The sequence below is a fragment of the Pezoporus flaviventris genome, unplaced genomic scaffold (genome assembly GCF_033815535.1).
Source record: "Pezoporus flaviventris isolate CSIRO_AGI_PZ_B2104156 unplaced genomic scaffold, CSIRO_AGI_Pfla_v1 ptg000007l, whole genome shotgun sequence".
In the NCBI taxonomy this organism is placed as follows: Eukaryota; Metazoa; Chordata; class Aves; order Psittaciformes; family Psittacidae; genus Pezoporus; species Pezoporus flaviventris.
Genome location: NW_026892555.1, coordinates 3,382,610 through 3,410,277, shown reverse-complemented (window position 1 = coordinate 3,410,277; position 27,668 = coordinate 3,382,610). Strand labels below are relative to the sequence as shown.

Genomic DNA, 27,668 nt, shown 5'->3' with positions numbered 1-27,668 from the left:
GGAAGAAAACACACACACATTTTGTTCTTCAAACGGCAAGAAGCAACCTCTTGTTTCTCGAGTTTCTCTTACTGAGAACAACCACATTTACAGATGCATTAAAAATCAGAAGACAATCTCCTAAACCATCAAAACCACCTCATTTACTACTTCATCTCCAAAAAGCACTCCTGCTTTCCTCCCCTTCAAGCACCCCTCAAGAATCTATTAGCTTGGGGAAGGAACTTACAAAACCAAGATTCCCCCATTCAACTATTAGTCATCCTGTGGTAAACCTTTATAACCCAAAAAAGCCCATTTAACAGCATGTAACATACTTTGAAGCAAAGTTATATCACTGGATATGTAGAAGTTAAAACCATTTTAAAGCTATTTCAACAAATTATGTGTTCAAGACACACTGAGTAGTCTAAGAATACTCCCTTCTGGATGATGAAGTACCAGACAAACTACTAGTTATTACTACACATACTGAGTACTTTTACTAATACCTAAGGCTGAGGACAAATAAAGCTTAGAGATTCTGACAAGTATGGACTATGCTATTTGCCTTTCATGTGGCCATTTCAACTTCCCCACCAAATAAAAAGCCAACCAACACAAACATTAAGCCACATTCTACAGAAAAATGAATTTGAGACATAATAGCACAAAAGACAAATTAATTCCACAACTATTTCTCTTGTTGAACAGGACTGAATGACAGCCCTGTCAGAGAAGGGTTGTGCCCCAGCAACTCCTGTCTCTTCCCTCTTTTGGGTGTTTTGTTAATAGTACCTCAGAGTTTAGGTCCATTAAATGTATTTTGTGGGCTCCAATCTCTGCATTCCTTACAGAATCTCAGCCATAAAGAAAGCCAAAGGCTGTGGCACCCATCCACAAACCACACCAACACAGGCAAAGGTGTTCCAACAAAGATAGGAGGTAGGATAACAGCCGGATTCCAGAGGTAACAAAAAAGGAGCCGGGTGGAGAAAGGAAGTGGTGGAATTTTGGACATGGGCACCCTCAGTAAGATAACAAACTGTTCCAAATAACTACGTAACAGTTAATATTTTCTGGCCCAAATCCAGTTACGCTCTTGACCTTACCCAGGTTTAACAGAAGCAGAAACGATAAAGGCACATTAGCTCTGAGGAATGTGGGGCTTTTCCAGTTAACACGGGAAAGGGAAAGAAAGCAAATTAAAGAACCAAATGAGTCTGACTGTTTTAAGGGACACTGCAATACCACGCCACTTCTAAGATACCATTTCCATTAAATACTTCAACATGGATCCCCAAGTGTTCCTCCTTTCGAGTGAACTTTTTGTTCACCCCATTTACTACGGCACTGCTACTATCCTACTCAAAGCGCCAAAATCTGAGCTGCTGGCTGATGCTGCAGAGTGCCAGGGCCTACGGGATACACTTGAATGAGAGTGACTGCGAGTCAGCTAACACAGAAACAATACAGAGAACTGTCTTCCAGCCAGGAAAAATAAAGGGAAATCACAGAGAAAGATTACCCCCTGTTCCAGAAGAGCATCCTCCGAGTAAAGTAAATTTGGGAAGAGAATGGATGTGAAAACTGGCGATATGCAGCACATGGTTCAAAATTAGTCCCAGGGATTAAGGGGAAAGATACTCTGCTCCAGCTGCAGAGGTACGATCCTCACTACGCTCCAAAATCGGGTTTACAACTGGAAAGGAAAATATATCGGATTTCTTCAAGAAGTGCAAAGGCTCCTCTGTGTAACCCAACCTCTGTGGGCCCATCAGCAGCCACGCTGGGAACACTTGCTCCGCGTTAAACCGTCTTCTGTGAGCACAGAGCTGCTATGGGCCACACGATCCCACTTCTCCAGCGAGCCCAGTAACAGAACAAACCCCGCTAAACAGAAACCTAAACCCACACACACAAACCCCTAAATGCCAAAACCACCCAACACACAGGGAAAGAATAAACCTCAGCACTTCCCCCGCGCCTCTATGAGGCCACCACGGATTCAGCAGCGCCTGGGGACAGGCAGAGGCAACGGCAGGCAGCCCGGCTCCGGAGCGAGCGGACACCCCCCTCCGTCTCCGTCTCCTCCTCCCTTCCCGTTCCCTTTGTTTACCCTACGAACCGTCCCGCTCCGCCTCACCGAGCCGCCTCAAGGCGCATCCGGCGGGACCGACCGGCGCGGCCAAGCCTCCGGGGCGGGCGGGGAGCGAGGGAGCGGCGTGGCTCGCCTCCGGGCCCGGCGGTGCAGCGCTGCTCTGCCCGCAGCCTCCTCTTCTCCCGTTCCCTTCCCACCCTGCCCGTCCCCGCAGCACCGCCCAGCGAGGCGCCGCTGGGGAGAGGGAGGGAGGCAAGGACGGGGGGAAGCGGCTCTGCCAGGACCTCAGCCCACACCCCCGGAGCCCTCCGCTCGCACCTCAGCCGCGGGCACCGTCCGTGTGCGGACACACGGGTGAGGGGCCCCGCTGCCCACCGCAGCCCCTCCCGAGGGATACAGCCGTAACGGGCGGCTCGTCCCCTGAGGAGACGAGAAACAGGGAAGGAGAACCCGCTCCCCGCCGACCCCTGGCCCCCTCCCCGTTATGTAAGTTGGTGCCGCCGCGCACCCCGCGCCCCTCCCGCCTCTCCTCAGCACTCACCGCGCCGCGGGCAGCCGCCTCCGGCCGGCGGAGGGGCTGTGGCGAAGGGGCGGGGAAGCGGCGGACCCGTCCCGCCGGCGGAGGGGGCACTGAGGCGGCCGCGCTGCCGCTGGGTGCGCTCGGGCAGTCCCTGTGCGTGCGCCCTGTGCCCGCCCGCCCGGCCCGGCCACCCCAGGCCGCTCCCCGCCCTCCCGGCGCGCTGCACCATGGGATGCGCGGCTGCCCTCTCCGCTCGCTCCCCACACTAACATGGCTGCGGGCGGGGGGGGGGGGGGGGTCACGCTGCCGCCCCTCGCACCGGGGGGCGCCGCCCCGCCCCGCGCAGGCGCGAAGAGCTCGCCTCAGGTGCTGCGGGCGCGGGTGGTGTCGCTGGTAGCGATGGCGGCGGGGAGCGCCCCGTGTCTGAGCGTCCTCAAGGGTTTCTGCCGTGGCTTCCGCACTCCCTGAGGCAATGCAGAGCCTGAAGGGCCGGTGGAAGTGGGGTTAGCTCGGGAGGAGGCGAGGGTGAACCCCTGGTCCTCTGGTTTTCAGAGCGGCTCTGCAGCCCCGTCCTCGGTGTCTCCATTGGAGGCGTGAAAACGCCTCAGGCAAACTCGCTGTGAGGCCTTTTCTGGGAGCTCTGACCTTGCTTCGTTTCCAGTAGCACAGTTCATAGAATCACAAAATGGGTTGGGTTGGAAAGGACCTTAAAGCTCATCCAGTTCCAACCCCTGCCACGGGCAGGGACACCTTCCATTAGCGCAGCTTGCTCCAAGCCCCGTCTAACCTTGCCTTGGTGTTGATGTTGTTAGTATCTGCCTGCTACCTAATCTCAATCCCCCCTCTGGCAGGTTAAAGCCATTCCCCTTGGCCTGTCCCTACAGGCCCTTGTCCCAAGCCCCTCTCCAGGTTTCCTGCAGCCCCTTCAGGCACTGGAGCTGCTCTCAGGTCTCCCCTTCAGGAGCCTTCTCTTCTCCAGGCTGACCTAGCCCAGCTCTCTCAGCCTGGCTCCAGAGCAGAGCTGCTCCAGCCCTCGCAGCATCTCCTCTGGCCTCACTCCAACAGCTCCACGTCCCTCATGTGTTGGACTTTAAACTCAAAGAGGGGAGACTGAGGTGAGCTCTTAGGCAGAAGCTCTTCCCTGTGAGGATGCTGAGGCACTGGCACAGGGTGCCCAGAGAAGCTGTGGCTGCCCCATCCCTGGCAGTGTTCAAGGCCAGGTTGGACACAGGGGCTTGGAGCAAGCTGCTCTACTGGAAGTTGTCCCTGCTATGGTGCTGTGATTCATCTGAGCAAACATGGGTAGTTCACTTTCAGGTAAGACAACTCACGCTCGTTTATCACTTTTCCAGGCACTATAGGGAAACTCAAGGGAGACAAACCTAGACTGTACATGCAATTTTTCAGGTGAATCCCACCTGAAATGCCCCAAGCCCCTATAGAAGCCAGTCCATCAGGTGAGCTCTGAACATGAAACAAATGCATTGAGCACCATATAATAAGTTCAAAGGAAGGAAAGAAAGAAGGAAGGAAGGAGGGAAGGAAGATCAGTAAAGAGGGTGTTCACAGTAACACACATGAAAAATTGGATGCTCCTGAGGGCTGGGATAGTAAAACTGGAAGGAAATGCATGAGTAAAACAGGAGTATATTTTCTGATTAATATACAGGGAAGGAGCAGTATAAATACTGGAAAGAGCAAATGAAAGAGAAAATGGAGCTTCATAAATGTTTATGATACGGTTGTTAGCAATAGCAGGGAATTGCTCTAAATGACCCTTCCCAGCATTTGATCCCCAGTATTAATCATTTCTCCTTTGTCTCAGCCTCCATCCAAAGATGTCAAAGTGCTCTACCCTCCTAGCAAACTAGTGGAGAAGATCCCTGGGTTTCACACTGGAAAGATGAGACAGTGTTGGAGTTGCCAAATTCACACATTATTCACTGTATGAACAGACCAAGAAGGCAAATTGCTCCTCTCCACAGCTATATCCTACACATACAGGATAGCAGCGATACCTACTTTATCCTATCCCTCTGCAGCTCAGGCTCACACAGACTGCTAACTTAAGACTCATGTTCTATCTGATCATATTCTCATGTTCGTCCCTAATACTTGAGCTGCTGCTTCTGCTGTCCCCTCCCCCTGCAGAGGCACCAGCATTCAAGTAGACCCTGGTACCACACAGAGACCTACCCAAATGGGGCACCCACAGGAGCAGCACTGGATACATGAGCCAGCTTCAGTGTGCGCTCGCAGCCCAAAAAGCCAACAATATCCTGGGCTGCCTCCAAAGGAGCCTGACCAGCAGGTCAAAGGAGGTGATCCTGCCCCTCTACTCTGCTCTCAGGAGACCTCACCTGGAGTATTGTGTGCAGTTCTGGTGTCCTCAACATAAAAAGGACATGGAACTGTTGGAACAAGTCCAGAAGAGGCCATGAGGATGAGCAGGGGACTGGAGCACCTCCTGTATGAAGATAGGCTGAGAAAGTTGGGGCTGTTCAGCCTGGAGAAGAGAAGCTGTGTGGAGACCTCATAGCAGCCTTCCAGTGTCTGAAGGGGGCCTATAGGGATGTTGGGGAGGGACTCTTCATTAGAGACTGTAGTGATAGGACAAGGGGTAACGGGTTAAAACTTAAACAGGGGAAGCTCAGGTTAGATATAAGGAGGAAGTTCTTTACTGTGAGGGTGGTGAGGCACTGGAATGGGTTGCCCAGGGAGGTTGTGAATGCTCCATCCCCAGCAGTGTTCAAGGCCAGGTTGGCCAGAGCCTTGGGTGACATGGTTTAGTGTGAGGTGTCCTTGCCCATGGCAGGGTGTTGGAACTGGGTGCTCTTAAGGTCCTTTCCAACCCTAACTATTCTATGATTCTATTGATTTTATGTACAGCTTTAATAAACGTTCTTCCTTTAGGTATCTTTCCAAATGTCTTTGCTTTACTAAATAAGTACTATCCCTGCATTTTTATAACTTTATCCTCTCTAGGTTCTCTGGGCAACATCATTCTACCCATTTTCTTCATTTTACAGGTGGAAAAAAAAAGAAGAGGTGCGTGGGTGATTTATGGAGGAGACAGAGTAAAGCTGGAGCAGTGGTAAAACTGTGAATCTGAACCTTCTATTTCTGCTCAATCTTTTAATAGTTACCCTTTTTCATATGGAAAAGGAGTTCTTTGGAGCTTTCCCATTGGTTTTAATGGGATGAAGGCAAGCCCAAAATAAAAGATCAAGTTGATTGTTTGTGGCAATTTCAGTTTCTGTGATGATTTTTATCTTGGTTTCTTCTTGCTTTCTTTCATCAGCAAAATGCTTGTAAAAACACACTGATTTTGGTGAAACACTTGCTAGGAAATCTTCCTTATATTACAGAATGTAATTTTTAGTCAAATGCAGAGGGAGTTCCATCAAACCTGAGGATCCAGGCTCTCAGCTGGCAGAGGAGCTGTGCTCACATCCAGTGACTGAGAAGTTACGTGATAGTTTCAGCAGAAGCTCATGGGACATGAGCAGGATGATAGTCATGGCTCCTGCATGGACTACAAGGAAACCAAATTCAAATCTCTGCCATTTTCCCCCTCCATCTTCAGGCCCTCATCCAAATTATTTGCCTGTGAGAGATGTGCTTCCAGAAGCTTCCTTCCTATTGAGGGGACAATGAATTCCTCTCTGATTACCCCTGTTTTCTCAGTTGACAACAGGAGATCCCAGGTAATTCACCTAAATCTTTACATAGCTAACCCTTTATAAGCTGAGACTTACACCTTTGCTTTTGAAGATGATTCTTTTCTTCTGATTCTTGAGATCTCACAGAAAAGTAAAATGATTTTCTTGCCCTGTCTGCACAGAGGTTGTTGGTAGGTAGGAAAAAGTCCCCTTATAATTTATTATCAGATGATTAACATTGAGGCAAGACATTCAGTTCAATGCTAATGGTGTTATTTGTCCAGTCCATGCCATTATCTCATTTAATTTACAGTGATTATTAAACCTGTGCTGCATTGGAATAAACAAAAAGGTAGGAAACTTCATTACAGAGCAGCATGTATTGTCTTTCCTTTTATTAAGCAATGGAGCTGGGGATAATGGCTCTTAAGAGAACTAGTTCTTTCCAGTGGTTTTGCAGTGAGGCATTCCAGCTTTTCTGCAGGATGGTAAATATTCATTAAAGCAACCAGAGAGAGCAGGCTTGTGAGAGGCAGGTAGCTCTGAACTGCAGGGCTGCTTCAAGCTGTGATGATGAAATGCAGGGGGATTTGGAGAAAAAAGGAGAAAATGGCAAGATGTTAAATATTTCACAAAATACACAGTAACGTTCATCAGAAAAAGAACGTTACTCCTTTTAAATCCTCTAAATCAACCTCAAATGAAGAAGTCTTCAACTGCATACATGAGTCTACATAGAGCTGGCACTGGTGAAGGGAAAGTATATAGTGAATACCTAATTTATAAGTAGATAGAAATAAAACAACAATGCCTGTATCATCAGTTACAATCTGCTGCTGTCCTGATGCTGCAGATTGTTCCTATGGGAGAGTTCTCATGTTTAAGCAGTAGAGCCAGTGGCATGAGTAACCCTGAGGGATCAGGTCCCACATTAGCAGTGCATAATGCCACCCAGATGGAGCATTACAGCAGTCAGGGGCACAGTGGGATGTGCAGCCTCATGGTTAGAGGGTACAGACTTGACCAAATAAAGACACAAAAATGTTAATAATGTGAATGTGCACATCATGGAATCATAGAATGGTTTGGGTTGGAAGGAACCTTACAGCTCATCCAGTTCCAACCCCTGCCACGGGCAGGGACACCTTCCACTAGAGCAGCTTGCTCCAAGCCCCTGTGTCCAGCCTGGCCTTGAACACTGCCAGGGGTGGGGCAGCCACAGCTTCTCTGATCACCCTGTGCCAGTGCCTCAGCACCCTCACAAGGACAACTTCTGCCTAAATTCTAATCTAAATCTCCCACAATCACCAACCCACGATCCTTTAGTTAACCTGGTATTGAAAAAAAATATTTTTTTTTTCCTACTTTGTCCATACACTGTTCTGGTTCTTTGTCATCCATCAGATCGAGTCAGCTTTTTGCAGGAGGTGTGACATTAGCATCATCACGCTGTTCCCTGTCAAATCCCTCCCCAGATCCCTTCAGCTGCTTTGGTGAGCTCACACTTGCGCTGTAGAGCCCCTTGATGTGTAAAATGTATGAGGTGTTTTGATCAAAGGAGTTCTTGTACTTCATGCAAATTTCAACACATTCATAGCAGGCAGATGTGAATGTATAGATCTAATCCTCCTCATCTCCACTGGGCCCCTGGGACATCGGTCCAGCCAGCAAGGGCAGGGGGGATTGGTGAAGAATAACTTCTTTATTTCATTTTAAGACTGTATTAAGCTTTATCCATGTGCAGTAACGTTAATGTGCTGAACACCTACCTTTAGACAGATTACAATGACCACATTTGGGGAAAATGGTCTTTTTCCTTTCACCTTTTTTCAACATCTGAGTAAATGGCAGGAAATCTTCCTGCAGTCCTTCCAGCCACTTCAAATGGCATTTTAGATGTCAGAGAATAAGGTTCTGTAGATTTCTTTTCAAACACAGAACCGAATACATTAAGTAAGGAGACTGTTTTTTGTGGGTAGTAGTGGCCATTGCTGACTAATCCTATTTGCAATGAATGATTTTGAACGTCTGTGAATATTGTATCTTCCAGTGTTTTATTTTCCAGTCTCTGTTTATTCAACTCTAGTATCTATGAATTTGTTATCAACCTAAGTTTTATTTCTAGGTAGAAGGAGTTCTGATGAGACAGGGTGATCAGTCATCTTGGAATCTGTCCCGGAATCATGAAGACTTTGATACTACTATGATTCAGATTTTAGAAGTAGGATACAGGACTAGTACTTGTTCCATGTGCCTTTCCTCTGAGTTATAGGGTTCTCCTCACCTTCCTTAAAATTGTGGCCTTGGAAATGTACTCTTTCTCTCCTAACAACAGAGTGGGAGATAGGGGCTCTAACTGCCAGGTCGCTGGGTTTGAGAGCTGTGTTGAGCTGTGGGTACATAGTGAAGAGGACATGTTCTAGCACTTATTTCAGGGGTGGAGTGGATCTTCCCCTCCTGCATCCTGTCTCAGAGGCAATCCTCTTGCATTACATTTTCCCCATGTTATTAAAGAGTTACTCTAAATTACAGGCAAGATACTGCTGACTTGTATGAATTCATTGTACGATGGCTGCATTGAGAGTCTCTGCTCCCTACATGAAGTCATTACTGGGAACCACTGGATGAGTGACCTCATAAATTTAAGTCAGCCAGGAGGGAGAAGGCTTCTGTCATTCCTCTCATTTGTTCATCCTGTGCTGCTTTGGAAGCTGGAATAAAGCTCAAGTAAAAGAGGATTATGATTTTCTTGAGTTCAGGTCCTTGCTCTTCAGTTGCCTAATGAACAGTTGTATTCTCATTTAGGACTCTGCAGAGAAAGGGTTCCACTCTTGTACACAGTGTTTGAAGAGAGCCTCTGCAATGGGTGAAATATGGAGCTCATTCTCATAGCAGATACGTTTAAAAGACAATGATGCACTGGAAAATACTTTCTTTGTGGAACTGTTGAACTCATGAATATCCTATTCTTTATCCCTTGGCTGACATGCATTGGTGCATATACATTTGCAGTATAGAAAATGAGAGATTTTCTGTATTGTCTTCTTTACCATGTTACACACACAGTTCTGCTCACTACTTTTCTTAGTACAGGCACAACTTTGTGTCCTTTGGAGGTGTTCTGTGAAGTGCCTTTGTTTCTGACTACCTCAAAATCACATTTGAGTTTATGAACTTTGTAGGAAGAACACTGCACACAAAAAAAGGTAAGAGGAAGACCTGGGATTTGACTTAAATCAGTGTGTTTTGCTTTGCAGGACTGAGCTGAATATGGCACAAGTTCATACTTTGCAATAACCTCTGCGGAATAGACCACATTCCTTAACAATTGTATTCTTATATATCCTCGTGTTGTCTGCCATTCCACTTTGATGTAGGAAGCACTGAAAACAAATATTTCTCTTGGGTTCCTTTATTCTAAAAACAATTGCTATAACAGAAAGGTGCAGCCAGATGCATTTCAGTTTGCACAGAGATTATTGTTTGGTGTGGCCATCTAATATCCTTGCCTCCAAGTCACCATTAGCTATAGAAAAGTGACTTGACAGCAGCTGAATCATCTAGAACACAGCTTTTAATCAGAATTTGTTCTTGGAAATGTTGCTCTCTTCCACAAAAGAAAACTGCAATAGTTCTAATTTTCATTGAATCAGTTTTAAATGTATGACTGTTCTGCTTTATAACAGAATTATTGCATTGAAGAAAGGCTGCTTCAGGAACAGCAAAAAGGAGTATACCAAATTACAGATTCTCCTTCTAAAAGAGTCAAACATTCCTTTCTTATGGATGTCTGCCTCTAGAAAGCTATCTGGCTGCTTTGCTATGCAGGAAGGGGAAAGCCTTATAAATCAGAGGGGGATTATTTCTTCTTATTTAGTTAGAAACACATATTTTTGTACATTGCAATATCAGCTTTGTAAGAATATTACTTTTCAGCATAATACGTATACAGGATATTTAACTATCAGATAGCTTCAAATTTAGCAGAAGCAGTGCAGCATTAGTCTGTTGTTCCCTGCTATGAACTTGTGCTGGGTTCAGCAGTAGCAGTTATTTTTGTCCTTCTTAGTACCTGGTGCAGCGCTGTGGTTTTGACTTTCAGCCTGGGAACAGTGCTGATAGCACCGATGTTTTTAGTTGCTGCTCAGTAATGTTTACTCTGACCAAGGACTTTCTGAGCCTCATGCTCTGCCAGGGAGGAGGGGAAGCCGGGAGGAAGCAGAGACAGGACACCTGACCCAAACTAACCAGAGGGGTATTCCATACCGCAACACATCATGGCCAGGATGTAGAACTGGGGGCAGTTACCCAGAAGGGCTCGGGTTGGGCTGGGTATCGGTCGGCAGGTGGTGAGCGGTTGTATTCTCTTCCCTTGTTATTTTCTTTAACATTATTATTATTGGTGGTAGCAGCAGTGGTTTGTGTTACACGTTAGTTACTGGACTGTTCTTATCTCAACCCATGGGAGTTACATTCTTTTGATTCTCTTCCCCATCCCTCCAGGAGTGGGGGGGAGAAAAGGGGGGATTATAGATTATAAAGCAATGGGAAGATATGGGGAGGTACAGCTAGAACAGGTTCAGAAGAGGTTGAAGCTGCCTGAACAGTGAAGGCAAAGTGTGTGAGCCTGGCTTTTTTCTCCTTCTTCATACAGTTCTTGTTTTCCCAACACATATCTGTATCTTAGGAAAAACTCCTCCACTTTCAGTGAAGGACTGGGGTTGTGTGGAACAGAGAAGCAAAGATTTCCTTAATGTTGCTTGATCAGTTCCTGCTTTAGACTTCTACCTTTTAACCTATTTATGTTAAGCTGGATACATTCTGAGCTGCTTTGCTTCTTTACCAGGCAGGTGCAACAAGGGTAGAGATTTTTCAAGCTGCTGTTAGTTACCCCAATGCTTCTTTCACTATGATTTAAATTAGATTAGTGCAGCCAAAATGTACTAAAAATAGCTAATAAATATGTAATAAGTATGTAATAAAAAGCACTGTAAAGATATTCAACACTTCAAAAGCAAATTCTTGTCTGGAGAGGTACATTTTGTTTGCCCTTTAAGTAAGGAGGGAGCCCTGCAGTTTGTTCAAAACCCAAAACTCACAGATGTTGATATCAGGAATAGAAATAATGTCCTTTACTTCAAACCTGGTGCCAAGGAAAATATTCTTATCTGCAGCTAATATTGTTATCCTGAAGTTCACATTGAAATCATATGTAAATATTCTGGGAAACACATGATATTTAGGGAATATTTGTGTATTTTGCCATTATTATGATTTAGTAAGGGAAAAAAGGCTTCTTGAGCATATCCAGCTATTCCAGTGACTTGGAAGCAGCTGCAGAGCCACCAGCTTAAGTGCCTGGGTAGGCAAACAAAGAGCTGTGTGCTGCTTGCAGCACTTCCTCCAGATATTAGAATCTGGGCAGCTTGGCCCATGTACCTCCTACCCTCCCTACAGCACGAGACCACTTGTAGGCTTCAGTTTTATTTTATAGGGTTATCTGTATACTTGGAAGAGTGTCAGTCTCAGGTGATCTTCATCATGTATCAGAAGTGAGAGCTGAAGAATAATGAGAAGCTTTCTGGTATGCTGAAAAGCAATTGGTTTTGTTAAGGACCAGGCTATACCAAATGCCACAATATTATATGCTTTGTGCACACATACGTGTTCAACTCTGGACCCCCAATATAAGAGGGACGTGGAGCTGTTGGAGCGAGTGCAGAGGAGGCCACGGAGATGCTGCAAGGGCTGGAGCAGCTCTGCTCTGGAGCCAGGCTGAGAGAGCTGGGCTGGGTTAGCCTGGAGAAGAGAAGGCTCCTGAAGGGGAGACCTGAGAGCAGCTCCAGTGCCTCAAGGGGCTGCAGGAAACCTGGAGAGGGGCTTGGGACAAGGGCCTGTAGGGACAGGCCAAGGGGAATGGCTTTAACCTGACAGAGGGGAGATTGAGATGAGCTCTTAGGCAGAAGCTCTTCCCTGTGAGGGTGCTGAGGCACTGGCACAGGGTGCCCAGAGAAGCTGTGGCTGCCCCATCCCTGGCAGTGTTCAAGGCCAGGTTGGACACAGGGGCTTGGAGCAAGCTGCTCTAGTGGAAGGTGTCCCTGCCTGTGGCAGGGGTTGGAACTGGAGGAGCTTTAAGGTCCCTTCCAACCCAAAACATTTTGTGATTCTATAGTTTGCAGCTGTAGTTTTAATATGGATAGATCCAGTCCCTGCCCCACTTTTAGTCACTCTGCCTGGGTAGTGCTCCACAGGAAACTTGAAAAAAGAACTGAAAAGAACAAATTCAATAGCAATAGTTGTGTTATTTTTAAGCTACTGCCTTGAACAATGTCCCTTCAGTAAATATAATACAAATGCTAAACTATTGATCACAAGAACTGAGGTTTAGAGCCCATCAAGCTTCTGTTGTCTTTCTTACTCTGCAGCTGCAGTGTCAAGTATTGAAAATCCCGGAAAGTCACCTGTGGAATATTTGATGTCCCTAAATACAGGCCCGGTGGTGTGTATTTTTAGGTACATACATCAACAATCCTTCATTATTTTGTCTTTTCACTCAAAATTAAAGTATTTGTCTTGAATTTCAAGAGGCACTCTCGATATATTCATTCATGAGCTAAAATAAACGGAAGGGAGCCCACAGAGGAAGAGATTACTATAGGAGAATGGTTTTTTACTGCTGTTAAACTGGCCAAATATTTGCAGCTTTGCAATGATTCATCCTTTTTCCTCTCTTGTTCAGCAGGATTTTGGAAGAACAGACTGAGGAAGGAGCTAATGATACTCCAAAAGAGGATCAAGTCCTTCTTTGGTGATTAATTTTATCTGAACCAAATCCTTTGTTGCCATAATGTGGCCACAGAAGTGAACAGAACCTCCCATGCTCACCCCAAGGGAGGAGAAAGCTCTTTATTTCACATATTTTATCCATATTTATTATTTCTTTTAAAATAAATGCTACTATTTAACATTCATTATTATCTTTATGAAAGGAAATGCTTAAGCCTGGGGATCTATCCTGAGACAAGATAGTTTGGGACCATCCTGTCAAGAGAGAGGTTGGGACCAAGAGGAAGCTCTTGAGTCATCACTGTGGTGCTCTGCTATCACCAGCTATCTTGTGGCATAAACCTTATCCTGAACTGGTCAAATTTAATAACAAACCAGGTAACTTCTCTATCCTACTCAAGGGTGTGTAGTCAGCGTGTGTAGTAAACCAGTCATGAGTGAGAAACCATCTCTCAGTCTCCACCCCACGTTTTCCTGTGCTGTGATTTGTGTTTGCCTTTTCCCCTAGGTTGTACCTCAGGCTAAACAGTTCTTTCCCTTCCCATCTCCTCTTCTGTATCTGTAAGCAGCAGCCAGTTCTCTTCTTTCCCTTTAAGATGCCTCTGCCCTATTAAATAACTTCCCACTCACTTTGGGCTCTTCTCCCTTAAGCACCACAATGCAAAAACATCAGTTCAGTCCCAGCTGTGTCTCTGGGAGTCATTCAGGTAGTGCCCTCTGAAATAAGAACTAGCTGCAGTGCTTGGGTTTGTTCACTTCAAAGACCCCTCCAGGGGATTACACAAGCAATTCTACAGGTTTATCTCCCTTTGTCCTATACATCCTCCAACACCATCAAAAAATCGATTCAGTTAGGCCTGAACATATGAAAGAGTCTAGCAGATAGCTTTACATGGGACGAAAGCTTTATGGAAACAGGCATCAAGGATGGAGATGGAAAGCATCACCACTTCAGTGCTTACTAATTGCTGCCTGCATTACAGTTGCAACAGGCTGGCATTTTAAAGCTCCCTTCTCTGAAGAGCTGACGGATGGTGGGATGGATGTGTCATTTTTTGGTGATTAATTTATCTGAACCAAATCCTTTGTTGCCATAATGTGGCCACAAAAGTGAGCAGAACTTCCTGTGCTCACCCCAAGTGACCTTGAGTGAGGTGTTTTATGTGTCTTATGCCTGGTGTGCCTGCAGATGGGAATTCTTCTTACCTTCCCAAGACCACTATCAGTTTAGCTAAACCTGAACCTATCGAGTGCTTTGAGCTCTTTAGAGGAAACATCACACAAGCGCAGGTATTATTTAAACACACAGGTAGAAGCCATGGATAAAAGTCTTTCTGGAAGGGACTCTCATGGTCTCATGTGAGCAGTGTTTGTCCTCAGCAGATTCTGGACACAAAGGTCTGAATGTGTTTTTCTGTTAGATCTAAAGAGGTGTCTCAGCAGTGAGAATACTGCTTTATTTTATTAGAAACCAGTGCTTCTATTGAACTCTGAGTCAGAGTCGCTCTGCTATAGGGGTATCTCTACTATAGTTGGCAGTGTACCCATTCCAGCAGTCATTTCTGTGCACATATTCTGATCACGGAGTAGTTCAGCCTGTAAAACCTTGTTTTAGCTTCAGTGTTCCAGGAGCTTCCCATTTTGGCATGCAAGTCATGTTCCTGGAAGCAGAAGCACCAGCTTATACCTCAGTCCCTAGAGGCAGAAAAGAGGAATGTATAGCTTCAACACCTGCAGTCAAATTGCTGTGCCATTAGAGGCAAGGTTCACACTTGGCCTATAGGTAAAGTAAACACCAGAGAGTTAAAAAACTTTGCATAATGTCTTTAACATATATATATATATTTATGTCTCCTGTGAAGACAGGCTGAGAGAGCTGGGCTGGGTCAGCCTGGAGTAGAGAAGGCTCCTTAAGGGGAGACCTTAGAGCAGCTCCAGTGCCTAAAGGGGCTACAAGAAACATGGAGAGGGGCTTTGGACAAGGGCCTGTAGGGACAGGCCAAGGGGAATGGCTTTAACCTGACAGAGGGGAGATTGAGATGAGCTCTTAGGCAGAAGCTCTTCCCTGTGAGGGTGCTGAGGCGGTGGCACAGGGAGCCCAGAGAAGCTGTGGCTGCCCCATCCCTGGCAGTGTTCAAGGCCAGGTTGGACACAGGGGCTTGGAGCAAGCTGCTCTAGTGGAAGGTGTCCCTGCCTGTGGCAGGGGTTGGAACTGGAGGAGCTTTAAGGTCCCTTCCAACACAAACCAGTTTGTGATTCTAATATATGTTTTATGTTTTGGACAGCCCTGGGGTAGTCAGGCAGTTGGACTAGATGATCATTGTAGGTTCCTTTCAACTGAAACACTCCTATCCTATCCTATCCTATCCTATCCTATCCTATCCTGTCCTGTCCTGTCCTGTCCTGTCCTGTCCTGTCCTGTCCTGTCCTATCCAAAAAAGAAATCCAAAAGCCCAAGGTATGGAGAGAAAAGTATAAATCCATACCCCTTGCTACCGTCCATCTCTTCCCATTTGTTATATTCCCTTTACTGTTTATATTAACAATAAAGGGAGAATAAAAACTTCTGCAGGGTGCCTTGGACATCTTTGCTTCCCCAGCGGTACATTACCTGTCTGCTGGAGGCACTCAAAAGAGATAACAGGAGAAAATCATAACTTCCATCTCAGACGGGTGATTATAGAAATGATCACAGCAATGGGTACACAGTATTTCATCTGTCCACTGCCAGCTATAGTGGAGATAACCCCTTCTTCTCTAACTACAGGTGATGGATGACCCTTCTTGGCAGACTCAGCAAAACCCATCCTGCCTTGAGGTCCTATAGAGTAATGGATCATAATGAGTAGATAATTAAGTCTGATAAAAAACTTAAGAAGGTGAAAACATATTTCCCTGTGGCTGATCCTTGATTTTATGTGATCTTGAAAAGCCTTTTTCCTTCATCCCTTCTTACAGAAGATCACAAATAGCTTTGTCTCCCCTGCAGGGACCTGAACATACTAAAAGGTCAGTGCTAGATCAAAACAAATATGCTTTAAAAAAGAAGTATTTCCCTCAGTTCCCCATCATGCCATCTTATATCTGCAATGGAACCAATGCACAGTTTACCTGCATGGTTTATCATTTATCTCAGCAGACTGAAAGCAGTCATTCTGCTCCCATCGAGTCACTTGTTCTTGCTAGTTGAATGCTCACTGAAGCAGTCACAGTGCCAAAGCTTGCAAGGAAATATTCAGACACTAATTAACTTCTTCATTCTGTGTGTGGGCATGGGCTGTGTTTCCTCTGGAGCACAATTGGTGTTCAAGATACTTGTTTGGGGTTTCAGGGTGTTTGCACACAGTGTATGGCTCCCTGTGTCTCTGTTGGTATGTGTGTGGGACGCTGCTGGCTCTATTTGCCCGCAGCTGATCCTGCATGACATTCCCCTTGGAACACACAAGTTTTCCAATATGGAAGTTTAAAAACCAGCCCCTTCTCCCATTTTATTTCAGTTGCTAGATAAAAGGCAGCAAATCTCATGGCTACTCCATCAAGCCATCCCAATAAATGCTTGTGTGGCTGTAGGGTGGGAGGGGAGATTGATTTCAGCGTCTGTCCAACACACGTTCAGCCTGGGGCATTACCCTCTCCAGAGGTTTTCCTTTTTGATTTTCCTGATAAACAGATCTGCCTGGTGTTACTGCTGATGCTGATAGGATCTTCTCTGGGAGGTAGTTTAGCATGTGGATAGAATTGGCATTAGAGGTTACTAAAGTGGTTTGTGTTTCCGTGCTCAGCTTCTCCTTTACGAGTCACCTCTGCTGCGGCACATAAGGAATGGCTGGAAGAACAATATTGAGACTCCACACTGGAACTCCATATAAAATGTGTCCAGGCTGTGTGTTTCTGCACGTGGCATGAGAAGCCTTCATAGGAAGAAGGTTCTTGATGAAAAATTCAGCCCTCAAAGCATTAAGAAACACCGGCATTATGAAGAGGTTTTAAAATGGCTTGGTTTGAATGACTGTGGAAATGGCTTTAATAATAATCCAGTTTGTAAGGTAGCCTTTTGTTGTGGTTTAAACCTGGTTGAAACCACGACACCCTTTCTGCTCTGAAGCTGCCTGGATGGAGCAGGGGTGAGACAAGCCTTGTGCACACCCATTTGTAGCTGTTTCTTCTCATCATTAGAGGCCAGGGCTCTTCCAAGGGAAGAAACAGGCCACTGCTTTGTAGCTAGAAATCACAGAGAAGCCGCTCATGCACAGTCCAGGTGGGAACTGCTGTCACCAGCCTTCAGGTGTGCTACTCTTATTCCTTAGTAAAAAAGATGTAGGTTCTTTAAGGATAAGAAGACTGTGGGAGGCACTTAATGCTGCAGACAGAGCTGGAAGGGATGAGTCCCACCCTGTGGGACTAAACCTTGTTTCCAGCCCCAGGAAATGCCGAGGCACCATTGAAGGACTTGTTGATTCCCGCCTGCCCGACCCGGAGGCTGGAGGCCTATAAGAATAGATGAAATCAGCCCAGCTGGTGTTATCTGCTTCGTGTATTCCCCTCAGAGCAAGAGCAAGGTGCTGCATGGACCCTCCCATTCTGCTGCTGCAACAACACACAGGCTTCTACAGAGATTTCTGCTCACCCAGATGTTTCAAAGTACAGATGTGCCCTTTTACAGGGGAAAACCCCCCATCCAACACTTTTAAATCAGTTCTCCCTTGGATTTGCTTATCTCTGTGTGATTTGGCATAACACTTCCAAAAGAACCACCTATGTAACAGATTTGAGCAATGATAAGGGTAAAGCTGAGCATTAACCTTTAATGTTTTTTCCCCTTGTTATGTTGCACTTATTAGCGCAGTTATACTCCCTGTGTGTTGAGAGAGCAGGAAATTACACAGTAAATGTCAGCAGAAGCTGACGTTTAGGCTTTTATTATCACTTGACAAAGCCATGTAAATCCCATTAGCGCTAAGAGGAGTTGTATGTGTCTGCTGGGGGTGGGGTGGGGGGAACGAGACCATTTGCTCTCAAGTGCATGTAACTAATTAAAAATTTAAGAGCATATAGTACATAATTGTATGGGGCTGTAGGTTAATGCTGCTGAATGAACACTGCCAGAGCTGAAATGCTTACACAGAACAAGGGAAGCTCTGGCTGGCTCTGCGCAGAGAATAGTCTCTGTCTGTGAATAGTCCTGGTGTTCACTCTCTCTGTTGCTGGGGAAATGGCTATATCGCTGGCTGTGACCTTGGTCAGGAGCTGCAGGCCACAAAACAATGCAGGGAAAGGCAAAAGGACAAGATCTGGCACCTCCAGGCTGGTTTCACATCCTCTGCTGTACTGATTTCTGGCAGTGCTTTACTTGCCAATGCAAGCAGCAGGCAATGTCTTTATCCCCACCTTGCTCACTGTAGGATACCCTGTCACAAGCATCAGAGAAGCTCAGGTTTAGGGCAGGCAGCTCTCCTGGGAGCAGGGCAGTGCCAGCATCCTCTCATTGCCTGTTGATGCCTAGCCTCCAGAGTGGTTTAAGAAGTGTGTGCCTGCAGGAAGGGTGTCACCTTCCTATAAGAAAGAAGCCACCAGCCACTGCTATGATCCTGGGCTTGCTAATCTGGAGTAGAAACCACAAATCCGTACCTTCTGCTTCCTATATAATTGTGTTTTATTTCACAGGACTGTCTTAAAGTCATATATATAATTGTAAGTAACCAGTAATCTTCATTACAGGCACCGATAATTGACATAACAGCAGCAGTTACACAAAACATTTGTCTGTTGCTGCCCAAACAAAAGCATGTGCAGGACACATGCATGGAGAAGAGCTTCCATGCAGCTGAAAAAGAAGCCCCAGCCCCTGGCACAAAGGTGAGAAGCATGGTCCTAAGGAAAAGGACCATGAAAGACATTTGTCATTATTTGATTCTTCTTGAGGTTGAGGAAAACAAACTTCATAGAATAATAGAAAGGTTTGGGTTGGAAAGGACCTTAAGATCATCCAGTTCCAAACCCCTGCCATGGGAAGGGATGCCTCACACTAAACCATGTCACCAAAGGCTCTCTCCAGCCTGGCCTTGAACACTGCCAGGGAAGGAGCATTCACAACTTTCTTGGGCAACCCATTCCGGTGCCTCATTACCCTCACAATAAAGAACTTCTTCCTTAGATCTAACCTGAACTTCCTCTGTTTCAGTTGGAACCTGTCACCCCTTGTCCTATCACTACCATCCCTGATGAAGAGAAACTTCCAAGAAACAAACTTCCAAGTTCTTTGTAAATAAAGAGCATGGGACCAAAGAAACCCCCAGCTCTGCTAGAGGATTCACACCCATCTAGAAAACCCTCTAGGTGATAAACATGATGAGAAAGCCTCTATATAAATACGATGGCATTAAAACATTGTATTTAAGTTAATAAATGTTCTTGACGATCATTACTTTTTATGGCAAGATGGAATTGCTCAGACTAAGCCCATGGGCAGGTGCAACTCTCAGCTTATTCCCATTTCCTTATAATGCTTCTATGGTTTCAGAAGGCCCCATCACACAAAACCCAACCTTTAAAGTTTCTTGCATGTGCTTTACACTTTCAGAGCCGCTGCTGGTTTGAGTTTCACATCCAGGGAAAGCTGAGCTGATCTCTTTATTCGATGATAAAAGAGCAGCCACTGGATCAAAGGCAGGTCAGGATCGCATGTATTACAGCGTGGTTTGGCATTTATGTTGAGAATCTCCTGTCATCTTCACCACCACCCACAAATGCCATAGCAACCACATTGCAGAGGGGCTAAAATGCAGCCACAGTTTAACATGCTGCGAAATGAATGCACTTCTTGTTTTACCACTGTGCTGCTGAATTCATGTCAGCTGCAGGCAGTGATCAGTAGAAAGCTCAGTTCCCACTGAAGAGAAGATAAATAAACAGCCCTGGCTTTGGCTTTGTGGAATGTGGCACTTATGGGGAATTCAGCTGTGTGGGCAACTAACTCCAAGGACCTCAAATTATACGTTGCACTTGCACTTGCACATCAGCTTTGAGAAGGGCCATAAGAAAGTCTTTGCAGTGTACACAAGGTCCAACCAGAAGAAGCAACCGTTTGTTGAGGACTTCCTACAGAACAATACTTATTTAGTCCCCGTGTTTGACTTTCAGCAGTTACTGCAATTATTCTCCAGTACAATGGCCCGGGTTCCAGCAATGGTTAGTAAAGCTTGTGCAAGTCAGTAATTTGCTGCAATTAAAACTATGCAGCTAGCATTGTGTTTGCTGGCAAAGCACAGGAACATTCTTCTTCTTACAGTGTGTTAAAGACACTTTAAAAGTGTGCTAAAGCATCCAGCATGTTCATCATCGTGTGATCTTTCTTCACAGCTTGCTTACCTCCAGTGGGGTGGGCTTTTCTCAAATACCATCATGATCTTGTTCTGTTACACCCACTTCCAACTTCCCCATATCCCTGTATATCACTTCCAGGCATTAACTATTCCATACTCCTTGTAGGGATCATTAGTCAAATACTTCACTCAAAACACTGTGTACATACTGTCCATAGACCGCTCTGAATCCAAGAACAAGTTGTTCCTGTTACGCATTCACCGGTTATTTTTCCCTCTTTGTGCTTCCAGCCATCTCCCAGCAGAGCTGGAGCAGAAATCCCGCACACATGAGAAGGGAGGGACCGCACTCGAGGCAGTTTCTGCAGCCAGATGGAGTCAGGCTGATGTTACCCACCCCTTTGTGACCTTTGCTTAACTGTCATGTTTGGCTACCGGCCTTTGAAGCGATGGGATACGAGGTCTCCAAAAGGGGCAGGTAGGACGATGGAAATAAATGCTGCTCAGATATGGGTGCAGTAAATAACTGATGCTTTTAATGTCTTTCCTATGAACAGCATTCCAAAGTGGTGTTGCTCCCCAGCCTTTCTGTTTTAATCTTGCTCAGACTGGTCAATGCATAATCCTTCCTTCATTTGGGGAGACAGCAGTTTCCTTGCTTGACCCTGCTCTCTTTGTCTGTTGGGTTAGTGGAGAGCTTTCAAAGTGCTTTTTCTGAGACAGGCAACGCCACCCGATTCACATCTCTCAAACAGTGCAGCACTCCTTTGGCACCGGGATCAGAACAGAGACAGAACCCATGGAATGAAAACAGAGCTGGAGGATCCCACTCCTGAATTGTTTGGTCACATTGGCACCCAGAATCAACCGGCTCCCAGTCCCTGGCTTGTCTAGATAGAAGGACAGGTCAGAGCACGCTGTAGCTCTTGGCTGGACCAGGCACCTGGATCTTTCTTTGAGAGAAGAGTTGATGTGTTTCCATCTATAGTGGCAGGACATGGCCAAGGCATGCAGCTGGTATGGGAACTTGGACCAAGCCTTGGGACGTTTCTGTTGGCTGCACTGAAGACAACTTCTGATATTGGATTTCTCCCTGGATGTTCTCTGATCCCGGTCCAGTCACCCTCAGCTCTCTTCTGACAAGCTCCTTAAATCTCTCCCTGTAAGCCATTGTTCTCAGGCTCGTGTACATTCCTGTGTCTCTTGAATTGTCTCCAGCTTTTCAACCTCCTGCTTGCTTTGTGGACAAGAGCAGGGCACAATGTGCCAGCAGTTCTGGGAGAGGGGGAATACTCAGACAACATCCTCTTCTCCCTGGATTTCCTCTGCTTAGAGATACACAGATTGGATCATTTCATGGATTGCTGATAACTCCTATTTCAGTCATGGCTTTCCAGTGTAGAACCACTGCAGCCCCACCAGGCAAATATCTTCTTTCTCCATTCTTGCTTGCCTTCACCATTGGAATCAGTGACCTGTGTTCCTTCTTTTTACCATTTTCCCAACCTTTTTCATCTGAAAAACTTGTTGATAATGACTTAAAGGGTTTTTTTTTTCCTAGGTTGTTGATAAAATCCAATAGTGCAGAGCCAAGACTCGGTCCCGTGGGATCTCTCCAAACACACACCCACTCAAAGAAAATTTCTCTGGTTATAATTACATTTGAGACCTGAAGTTGGCCAATTCTTAATCCATTTAATGTGTTTTACAGTGGGTTTGGACTGGTTTAGTTACTTCATCAGCTCTTACAAGGCACATTTCTTACAGAAGCCCAACATCAATTCCCTCATCAGCCAAACTTGTAACTAGCACAAACCTCCCCGAGCTGCCTCAACAAAGGGGATAATGGGAGGTATTGGTTCCACTGCACGCCAGTGTGGTGTAGGGAGACCCATAACAGCATTAAGGTGCCTCATTTGAGTCCCAGCAGTAGGCACAGCAGTACAGTGCTGCAGAAATGCTCTTTGCTCCCTGCTTCCCCCTGCAGCCTTGCTCTTGGCAAGGTGAAAAGCTGCTGCGGACAGTTCAGGCTGTCTCTTTGGAAGCCGGTTACATGATCCATTGAGCAATGTCCTGGAGGAGAGTCAGCTTTCCTAGGACTGACACCACCCCTTTGTAACCAGATTCCCTTGTTTGTAATTCCATAAAGGATTTGTAGGATGAAGGTGTTTAAAACCCTTTCTGGCATGTTGGAGGTAACCTCAGCCTTCCGGTGGGCTGCCAGCTAAGCACAGCATCTCTCTGCTGTCTGAAGCATTGCAGGGCAACATGGAGAGAATGAAACTGGAGGCAGGATGTTTATCCTCTTCTCCCAGAGTGTTTGACATGATTTTTATCAGGGAATGAGGCTGATCAGACTGTCTGCCTTTTTTCCAGCTGTAGCAGCATCTTCCATGATATGCTCCTAACGTATATGCTGTGCTGGAGATGAATGGAATAAGGTTTAGGCCATGGTACATATCTTTAGTTACCTTTAAGTGGTGTGATCAGGACAAATTTAGTCATTTCCTTGGATGCAAAGAGTTGTCCTGTTCAAAGACACCTTCTGGACTCAGAGGAGGGACCTGTGGAATATGCTAGTCTCCTGTGGGAATGGAAATTCACTTATCTGAGGTAGCCTTGGGTCTCTTGACTTCTCCAAAGGATAGACAAGCCATGAATTATATACACACACAAATCTAAACAGTTATTATCTGGGTTTAGAGTTGGGAATGAACAGGATGTTAATGAGATAATGTCTAGGCATGATATGGTCTCACTTGGCATGAGAAGGCATAATAACGTCTTCTACATTGTCTGTTTAAAAGGACAGATTCTAGTGATGCCTTTTCAGTAATTACATACCTATTTATATCTATGTATTAGGATTAGACTATTGATAATGTCAATGTTTTTCAGTGCACATAAATTCTGATTTAATGCTTGTAAGTAACTTAAATATAGAGCTTAAAGGACAATGAGAAAACAGGAAACACTGGAGCAGGGGGAGGTTAACCCATCAAGGGCAACGCTGTTCCACTCTCTGCTGCTTACCATGGCCTTGTTTGCTGTGAAGCCCAAGAACTCTTTCAGGTTCAGTTTGATTGCTAAATCCAGAACAAAACCCATTATAGGAACAGAACAGGAATCAAGATCTCTGCAACCAGCCTTTAACTCATGCTAATGTGCGTGAGGATGTAACTGGGGGAGGCTCTGAATGGCAGGAACACGTGGACACGACGTGCAAATCCCATCTCACCAGGGGCAGCCTCCCAGCACGAGGTGGTTAATGGGTTATCCCAGTTCTTATCATGCAGCAAACCCTCCGGAGTTCATGAGTATAAATAAAGGAAAAGGAGCAATCAGCTCTGGAAGGATGAGAGGGTGGGTCAGTTCTGACATGGAGCAAATCCTCTCCTGGTATTGAGTCCTTGCTGCACTCACCTGTAGCTGCCATTGCTGTTGGGAGAATCTAGCCATGCCAGGAGCAGGGAGCACAGGGAAGGAATTCTGCTTGAGCTGCAGGTTTTGCCTCCCATGGTCTGCAGAAGGGGTTGAGACAAATGGCTGCTGCTGCTGAACATTAATCACTGAAAGCAAACCGGGCCTGGCAGAGCTAACTGTGCACTGGGGAAGTTGGGGAGAGGAAGAAAAGACTCACATGGGTTCTGGATGCTCTGATGTCTCTAATTTGGGGTTTCCTATATTTGATGTGTGTGATTATTTTGTAGTCTCATAAAAGACACCATTGAGAAGCTTTTCTTTTTGCAGGATCTGCATTTTCCTTTGGGCAATTACATCAAAATACTTCAATTGAGTATTTCCTGCTCACTTCTGATTGTAACGGTGTCCTTCTGTTGCCCCCATCTATCTGCTGATTCAGTCTGCTCCAGCCAAGAATGAATGAACCTGCATTGCACTACATAACACAGGAGAGGAATCCTGGTTGTAAAGCCTCTGTGCTCAACACCAGCACTGAAGCCTCTTAGTCTTCACTGGGACAGGCAGGGAGCACTGTTAAAAACAGGAAGTCCCAATATAAACTGGTGAATGAAAATTAAAGGATGCCAGATACACATTCAGGTTCCCCTTTGCACCATCACCTTCTTATACACTTTGTATCCTATGATTCCTCTGTAAAAGTGTCATGTAATTGGACCATGAAGCTTGAAGATCCCTATTTATGGATGGATGGGAAAACACTCAGGTGGTCACTGATGCGGGGATATGTCCATGATGCAGCTTGCCTATGGCATGGTCCTGTTCTGGTTTCTCCTTTGGGTCTTTGCACTGGTGATGTGCTGCAGGACTGCTGGTCGTGAGGAAGGGGTGGCTGACACAAGCACATGTGAAGGAAATGGAGAGGAATACTTGTTCAGAGAGAAAATCAAGATGAACAATCACGGTTTGCGGACCTTGCAAACACCTTGAAACACAATAAACCAGAGATGGTTTCACCTCTTGGTTGTTTAAGCAGAGACACTCAAAGACCATCCAGACAACCTCCAGAGAGGAGAACGCTGATCCTGTGGTCTGCTTTGCAGCTTGGACATGCTTTGAGCCTAGCAGCAACCCCTCCTTTGTGTGCAGGACTGCCTCACCTTTGGTATCTCTCAGATGAATCGCTCCCTGCAGCGGGATGTGTATGGGATTTTCCCAGCTGGAACTCCGAAGTTGGCTGCTTTGCCCATCCTGTGATGTGGTGATGTATGGTTATGGTTTGGGAAGCACCTTGGGGTGAAAGGCCTTCTGTAAATGCTGTTCTTTACCATGAAATAACCTTTAAATGCAAGCTGGCACCATTCCCAACCCCCTTCCCCCCAGTCCGTGTCTATTGTCTTTACTACAGCATCACCCAAGGATGAAATCAGAGGGGGGGTCCCTGGTGCTCAGTGCTGTGAGAATGTAAATGTCATCTCCTCAGTGAGAGGAGAGGAAAAGGCTGTGGGAAGGGAAGTGTGTTTAATAGGCTGTGCCTGGGATTCTTTCTTTCCCAGCTCAGCAAGGAGGGCTGGAGGGCTGACGGTCTCCCCATTTGAACTCAGACCTAACCTAAAAGCTGGCTCCTTTGAGAACAGCCCTATCTGAGTGTCTGGACTCCCCTCTGTGCTGATGAGGGCAGAGTCATCCTAGGGGCTGGTTCAGAAACCTGATTTGAGATGGGCTGCATCCTTCATGAACCTGCTTCTCCCCACTGATTAAAAGAGCAAGTCATAAACCAAATCCAGATGTAGACACTTAGAGGTGAGGTGAATTTGGTTGGGATAAGAGGAGCATCCAGGGAGAGAAACTGGGTGGGCAGACCTCATGATGTAAGTGTGTAGAAATGGAAAGATCCCTTGAGATACATTGCCTTGACCTTGGGGCTGAGCCATGCGCTGGTATCCCCATCCCTTTTCCCTTTGCTTTACAGGGCATAAAGCAATCAAAGAGGATGTGAACCCCCTCAGCTAAAAGTAGTAGCATCATGGTGGGAGTATGTAAGTGCAACCAGAGTGGGACAAGTAGAAATCCTTTAGTGAATTAGATGTTGTGTGTCTCACAAGAGACCAGTCAAAGCTGCGACAAGCCTCCGTTTATCCCCACAGGAATGTAGATGTCTTATAGGATGCCAAGGGCAGTATTCATGTTAAAACAAGCAAAACAAGGTCTTCTGTGTGAAGTTCCTACTGGTAGTGCCTTGCATGGGAATTTGGGCTCTCTCAGTGTTATTTCCAGGGCAGTTACTACCCTTGGTAAACATGCACCTGCTCCCAAGCCAGGACAGACCATTATGGGCTTAATTCAGAGGATCAATGAAAATCCAGCTTCCAGAGCCAGCAGTCTGGGGCTGGAACCTGTGCATGAACCCAAGTGCCTGTGGCTTTCCTGCTCCTTTTTTCTACTGCCTCAGAAAGGCTCTGGAGGAGCCTCTTCTCCTTGTGGCACTTTAACATCCTGTTTGGGCAATACTCCACCATGTCAGCAGAGTATAGAGACGTGGAATAAACCAAACATAACACAAGGAAGTCGTTTTGGACTGAACACAAGTCCCTGCTGAGGAAAACACTGGGACAACCTGTTTAAAGCTCACCTCCCATCCTCTGACCTGTATCTGCTGCCCCTTTGGGTTTCGCACGTGTAAACCTCTTCTGTTGAGATCAGTTTCCTTTGAGCTGGGCTCAGGCTTTTAGCAGCTGGTTGGGAAAAAGTGAGGGATTCTTCCTGCTTGCATTGGGGTTCACAATGGGGGGTTAGGCAGTCTCCACAGTCCAAAAGGTCCTGGAACCACCTACTCTAGAAGTAAAAGCAGTTGTGATGGTTGGAGGGTGTTCTGTGTCCCTGTCAGCATCTGATGGTGCTGAGTTTCATGGCCTAATATCAAAGAATTTATTGTCTTTAGATCTGGGCTAAATACTCCTATAAAGACAGGCTGAGAGAGCTGGAGATGTCTCCTGGAGAAGGCTCCAGGAGACATTAGAGCAGCTCCAGTGCCTAAAGGGACCAACAAGAAAGGTGGGAGTAGACTTTTTATCAGTGCCTGTAGTGATAGGACAAGGGGTGATGGTTGTGAACCAAAAGAGGGTTGATTCAGGTTAGATATAAAGAAGAAGTTCTTCCCTGTGAGGGTGGTGAAACACTGGCACAGGGTGCCCAAAGAGGTAGTGGATGCCCCACTGCTGGAGGCATTCAAGGCCATGTGGATGTGGTTCTGAGCAACCTGATCTCATTGAGGATGCCCTTGCTCATGCAGGAAGGGTGGACTAAACCTTTAGAGGTCCTTTCCAACCCAAACTCTTCTATGATTCTATGAATTGCAGTGAGATTTTAACTCTTCCTAGACTGGTTGAGTGTCTCTGAGATGTTTTACTCTGCCAAGAGGGAACTGGTCCCCAACAGGGAGAGAAATCCCAGTGCATGGTGCTTTGCTGGTTTAACTTGGTCCCATTTTCCTCTTGGTCTGGTTATGAAGAGCGTTTTAGGAGACTTTGAGGGAGATTTGACTATTTCAGGAATGGTTCCCTCCTACTCCTGGAGCAATTACTGCTACACCTCCTCGCTCCCTGGTTCCATATGCTTGGACCAAGAAGCTGCCATCAGAGCAGTGATGGTTTGTACCACCGTGTGTGCCTTTCTGTCTCAAAATGCCCTGGACCTGCCAGTGCTCAGCTTTGTGGTCAAACAGCACTGCAGATGCACTGCACCAGGTATATCCATGAGGCAGACTTGCCCTCCTACCCTTTGGCTTTGCAGCACTACAGTTTGTTGCAGCAGTGGAAGTGACATTACCTGATTTTCCTGCTGTAGTGATTTATGTGTGGAGACCTCAGAGCAGCCTT

The 27,668-nt window shown here is 46.1% G+C and overlaps 2 protein-coding genes and 1 long non-coding RNA gene across 4 annotated transcripts in view; 2 read left to right on the top strand and 1 right to left on the bottom strand.

The window, feature by feature from the left end:
* PTK2 (protein tyrosine kinase 2) overlaps positions 1 to 2,270 on the bottom strand; it is a 201,502-nt gene extending 199,232 nt beyond the window's left edge. For both annotated transcript variants that reach the window (XM_061447653.1, XM_061447654.1), the window contains exon 1: positions 2,126 to 2,270. The gene's annotated coding sequence lies outside the window, so the exon portion shown is untranslated. The remainder of the gene's footprint in view (positions 1 to 2,125) is intronic.
* Positions 1 to 27,668, top strand: part of DENND3 (DENN domain containing 3) — a 410,308-nt gene that overhangs the window by 293,404 nt on the left and 89,236 nt on the right. The gene's annotated exons all lie outside the window — the stretch shown is intronic.
* On the top strand, positions 10,797 to 15,916 carry LOC133266465 (uncharacterized). The gene is made up of 4 exons (XR_009742412.1): positions 10,797 to 10,879; positions 13,005 to 13,070; positions 13,252 to 13,426; positions 15,816 to 15,916. It is a non-coding gene; the product is annotated as an uncharacterized LOC133266465 (long non-coding RNA).